The sequence below is a fragment of the Bombina bombina genome, chromosome 2, assembly GCF_027579735.1.
Source record: "Bombina bombina isolate aBomBom1 chromosome 2, aBomBom1.pri, whole genome shotgun sequence".
Classification (NCBI taxonomy): domain Eukaryota; kingdom Metazoa; phylum Chordata; class Amphibia; order Anura; family Bombinatoridae; genus Bombina; species Bombina bombina.
In genome coordinates, this window is record NC_069500.1 from 1,231,635,786 (window position 1) to 1,231,642,072 (window position 6,287).

Sequence of the window (6,287 nt, forward strand, 5' to 3'; positions counted from 1 at the left end):
AGTATGTAAGTATGTGTCAGTATGTGTGTATGTGTCAGTGCATGTGCATGTATGTGTATGACTATGTGTCAGTATGTATGTGTCAGTGCATGTGCATGTGCATGTATGTGTATGACTATGTGTCAGTATGTATGTGTCAGTGCGTGTGCATGTATGTGTGTGACTATGTGTCAGTATGTGTGTATGTGTCAGTGCATGTGCATGTATGTGTGTGACTATGTGTCAGTGTGTGTGTGTATGTGTCAGTATGTGTGTATGTGTCAGTGCATGTGCATGTATGTGTATGACTATGTGTCAGTATGTAAGTATGTGTCAGTATGTGTGTATGTGTCAGTGCATGTGCATGTATGTGTGTGTGACTATGTGTCAGTATGTAAGTATGTGTCAGTATGTGTGTATGTGTCAGTGCATGTGCATGTATGTGTGTGACTATGTGTCAGTGTGTGTGTATGTGTCAGTATGTGTGTATGTGTCAGTGCATGTGCATGTATGTGTATGACTATGTGTCAGTATGTGTGTATGTGTCAGTGCATGTGCATGTATGTGTGTGACTATGTGTCAGTATGTGTGTATGTGTCAGTGCATGTGCATGTATGTGTATGACTATGTGTCAGTATGTGTGTATGTGTCAGTGCATGTGCATGTATGTGTGTGACTATGTGTCAGTGTGTGTGTATGTGTGTATGTGTGTATGTGTCAGTGCATGTGCATGTATGTGTATGACTATGTGTCAGTATGTGTGTATGTGTCAGTGCATGTATGTGTGACTATGTGTCAGTATGTAAGTATGTGTGTATGTGTCAGTGCATGTGCATGTATGTGTGTGACTATGTGTCAGTGTGTGTGTATGTGTCAGTATGTGTGTATGTGTCAGTGCATGTGCATGTATGTGTATGACTATGTGTCAGTTTGTGAGTATGTGTCAGTATGTGTGTATGTGTCAGTGCATGTGCATGTATGTGTGTGACTATGTGTCAGTATGTAAGTATGTGTCAGTATGTGTGTATGTGTCAGTGCATGTGCATGTATGTGTGTATGTGTCAGTGCATGTGCATGTATGTGTATGTCGTGTGTATGGTATGTGTCGTGTGCATGTGTCAGTGTGTGTGTATGTGTCAATGTGTGTATGTGTCAGTGCATGTGCATGTATGTGTATGACATATGTGTCAGTATTTAAGTGTGTCAGTGTGTGTGCATGTATGTGTGTGACTATGTGTCATGTGTGTTATGTGTCATGTGTGTGTGTGCATGTATGTGTGTGATATGTGTCAGTATGTGTGTGTGTGTAGTGTTGTGTCAGTGCGATGTGCATGTATGTGTATGACTATGTGTCAGTATGTAAGTATGTGTCAGTGTGTGTATGTGTCAGTGTGTGTGTATGTATCTGTGTGTATGTGTGTATGTGTCAGTGCATGTGCATGTATGTGTATGACTATGTGTCAGTATGTAAGTATGTGTCAGTGCATGTGCATGTATGTGTGTGACTATGTGTCAGTATGTAAGTATGTGTCAGTGTGTGTGCATGTATGTGTATGATATGTGTCAGTATGTGTGTATGTGTCGTGTGTGTGCATGTATGTGTATGACTATGTGTCAGTATGTAAGTTGTGTCAGTGTGTGTATGTGTCAGTGTGTGTGCATGTATGTGTGTGACTATGTTTCAGTATGTAAGTATGTGTCTGTGGTGTGATGTATGTGTATGACTATGTGTCAGTATGTAAGTATGTGTCAGTATGTGTGTATGTGTCAGTGTGGTGTGATGTATGTGTGTGACTATGTGTCAGTATGTGTGTATGTGTCAGTGCATGTGCATGTATGTGTATGACTATGTGTCAGTATGTATGTTTCAGTGCATGTGCATGTATGTGTATGACTATGTGTCAGTATGTGTGTATGTGTCAGTGCATGTGCATGTATGTGTGTGACTATGTGTCAGTATGTAAGTATGTGTCAGTGCGTGTGCATGTATGTGTGTGACTATGTGTCAGTGTGTGTGGATGTATGTGTGTGACTATGTGTCAGTGTGTGTGTATGTGTCAGTGTGTGTGCATGTATGTGTGTGACTGTGTCAGTGTGTGTGTATGTGTCTGTGCATGTATGTGTATGACTATGTGTCAGTATGTGTGTATGTGTCAGTGCGTGTGCATGTATGTGTATGACTATGTGTCAGTATGTGTGTATGTGTCAGTGCATGTGCATGTATGTGTATGACTATGTGTCAGTGTGTGTATGTGTCAGTACATGTATGTGTATGACTATGTCAGTATGTTATGTGTCAGTGCGTGTGCATGTATGTGTATGACTATGTGTCAGTGTGTGTGTATGTGTCAGTGCGTGTGCATGTATGTGTGTGACTATGTGTCAGTGTGTGTGCATGTATGTGTGTGACTATGTGTCTGTGTGTGTGTATGTGTCATGTGTCAGTGGTGTGCATGTATGTGTATGACTATGTGTCAGTATGTATGTATGTGTCAGTGTGTGTGATGTATGTTATGACTATGTGTCAGTATGTGTGTATGTGTCAGTGTGTGTGCATGTATGTGTATGACTATGTGTCAGTATGTATGTGTCAGTGCATGTGCATGTATGTGTATGACTATGTGTCAGTGCGTGTGCATGTATGTGTGTGACTATGTGTCAGTGTGTGTGTATGTGTCAGTGTGTGTGCATGTATGTGTGTGACTATGTGTCAGTGTGTAAGTATGTGTCAGTGGGTGTGCATGTATGTGTATGACTATGTGTCAGTATGTGTGTATGTGTCAGTGCATGTGCATGTATGTGTATGACTATGTGTCAGTATGTAAGTATGTGTCAGTGTGTGTGCATGTATGTGTATGACTATGTGTCAGTATGTGTGTATGTGTCAGTGTGTGTGTGCATGTATGTGTATGACTATGTGTCAGTATGTAAGTATGTGTCAGTGTGTGTGCATGTATGTGTATGACTATGTGTCAGTATGTAAGTATGTGTCAGTGTGTGTGCATGTATGTGTATGACTATGTGTCAGTATGTGTCATTGTGTGTATGTATGTGTATGACTATGTGTCAGTATGTGTCAGTGTGTGTGCATGTATGTGTATGACTATGTGTCAGTATGTGTGTATGTGTCAGTGTGTGTGCATGTATGTGTATGACTATGTGTCAGTATGTGTGTATGTGTCAGTGCATGTGCATGTATGTGTATGACTATGTGTCAGTATGTAAGTATGTGTCAGTGTGTGTGCATGTATGTGTATGACTATGTGTCAGTATGTGTGTATGTGTCAGTGCATGTGCATGTATGTGTATGACTATGTGTCAGTATGTGTGTATGTGTCAGTGTGTGTGCATGTATGTGTATGACTATGTGTCAGTATGTGTGTATGTGTCAGTGCATGTGCATGTATGTGTATGACTATGTGTCAGTATGTAAGTATGTATCAGTGTGTGTGCATGTATGTGTATGACTATGTGTCAGTATGTAAGTATGTGTCAGTGTGTGTGCATGTGTGTGACTATGTGTCAGTATGTGTGTATGTGTCAGTGCATGTGCATGTATGTGTATGACTATGTGTCAGTATGTAAGTATGTGTCAGTGTGTGTGCATGTATGTGTATGACTATGTGTCAGTATGTAAGTATGTGTGCATGTATGTGTATGACTATGTGTCAGTATGTGTGTATGTGTCAGTGTGTGTGCATGTATGTGTATGACTATGTGTCAGTATGTAAGTATGTGTCAGTGTGTGTGCATGTATGTGTATGACTATGTGTCAGTATGTGTGTATGTGTCAGTGTGTGTGCATGTATGTGTATGACTATGTGTCAGTATGTAAGTATGTGTCAGTATGTGTGTATGTGTCAGTGCATGTGCATGTATTTGTGTATGACTATGTGTCAGTATGTAAGTATGTGTCAGTGCATGTATGTGTATGACTATGTGTCAGTATGTAAGTATGTGTCAGTGTGTGTGCATGTATGTGTGTGACTATGTGTCAGTATGTGTGTATGTGTCAGTGTGTGTGCATGTATGTGTATGACTATGTGTCAGTATGTAAGTATGTGTCAGTGCATGTGCATGTATGTGTATGACTATGTGTCAGTATGTAAGTATGTGTCAGTGTGTGTGCATGTATGTGTATGACTATGTGTCAGTATGTAAGTATGTGTCAGTGTGTGTGCATGTATGTGTATGACTATGTGTCAGTATGTGTGTATGTGTCAGTATGTGTGCATGTATGTGTGTGACTATGTGTCAGTATGTGCATGTATGTGTGTGACTATATGTCAGTGCGTGTGCATGTATGTGTGTGACTATGTGTCATTGTGTGTGCATGTTGTGTGTGACTATGTGTCAGTGTGTGTGCATGTATGTGTGTGACTATGTGTCAGTATGTGCATGTATGTGTGTGACTATGTGTCAGTATGTGTGCATGTATGTGTGTGACTATGCGTCAGTATGTGTCATTGTGTGTGCATGTAGTGTGTGTGTGACTATGTGTCAGTGCGTGTGCATGTGTGTGACTATGTGTCAGTATGTGTGCATGTTGTGTGTGACTATGTGTCAGTATGTGTGCATGTATGTGTGTGACTATGCGTCAGTATGTGTCATTGTGTGTGCATGTATGTGTGTGACTATGTGTCAGTATGTGTCATTGTGTGTGCATGTATGTGTGTGACTATGCATCAGTATGTGTCATTGTGTGTGCATGTATGTGTGTGACTATGTGTCAGTATGTGTGCATGTATGTGTGTGACTATGCGTCAGTATGTGTCATTGCGTGTGCATGTATGTGTGTGACTATGCGTCAGTATGTGTCATTTTGTGTGCATGTATGTGTGACTATGCGTCAGTATGTGTCATTGTGTGTGCATGTATGTGTGTGACTATGTGTCAGTGTGTGAGTTTGTGGTGGAGGGAGACCTAGCGGAAACCTTTTTAACACGAAATACAGAACTAACTGTAGGTTGGCAGACACACTTCTGTTTAAACAACTTTCCTATTTACTTTGATGATCTAATTTGCTTTGTTCTCACAGTATCTTTTGTTGAAAAGCATACCTAGGTACACTCAGGAGAAACTCTGCTAATTTGTGGCTGTACATATATGCCTTCTGTGATTGACTCACCTGATGTGTTCAGCTAGCTCCTAGTAGAGCAGGGCTGCTCCTTCAACAAAGGATAACAAGAAAACAAAACAAATGTGATAATAGATTTAAATTGGGAAGTTGTTTAAAATGTTGTGCTCTATCAAAATCATGCAAGAACCTTTTTGGTTCCTTGTCTCTTTAATGTATTCCCAATTACTTGTTGCTGTAGACAGTGAAGAGTATTAAATGATGGGTATATGTTCCTTGTAAAGGCAGCACTTTACAGACACTGTAAAGTAGACATATATACACCATGATTGATGTTTGCTACAACTTCATGATATCATATCCCTGATCTCTGGGTTCTTCAACGCTATATTTAGTATACCAGGTTTTTGTACATGTTACAGGTCCACCTATTTTAATATGTTACAATTTCTGAGATTTCACTCTTAAGCATTGTCATGAGTGGTGACACACAACAAAGCAGACTATCATACTGATAACTCTCACTACAGAGTACTGCAATACGTTTACTGCTACAGTTGTAGTGATTGTCAAACCACTGAGCAAAGTACTAAACGTCACACAGCGGAGCAATGTATTGATTACTTTATAACCAGTAGCTAATCAACATGGGGTAAATACCTATCTGAAGATGGCAGTGTTTGTGATTTGGTTATTTCACTGATAGCCTCTAGTGTTTCTGTGCATTTGTGTTATTGTGTGTAACTGTTTCTATGTGAATGTGTTTTTGTGTGTGAGCTTGTATGATTGTTTCCTGTTTGTGTATGTGTGTTACTACCTTTACAACATTTTCAGGTCTGACTACACTCAAGAATAAAGTGTGCGCACATTTTAGTCACTTTCCCAAATTGCAAAGGTCAAAAGGTGGTGGGGCTCCGACTAATGGTTTAGTAAGGAGCCCCAGTATTTCTAGTGGCAGCCCAGGACACAAGTACTGTGAACATGTTTGGAATTTGCTTTAAAAGAAGTGCAATCTCGTTTGAACATTTTCTTTGCGGATACAATATTGCAATGTAGCGGTTTCACATTTACAGTTTCAGAACTGTTAAACTATAGTTTTAAAAGATGACATAAGTCGTTTTAATAGAAACCTGTAGTCTTCTTGTTTTCAGATGCAGGTCGCGTGAAACTGGAAAACAGAGCTTTTAGATTAATAAATCGAAATATTTAAAAAAAAAAAAAAACTTTTTAA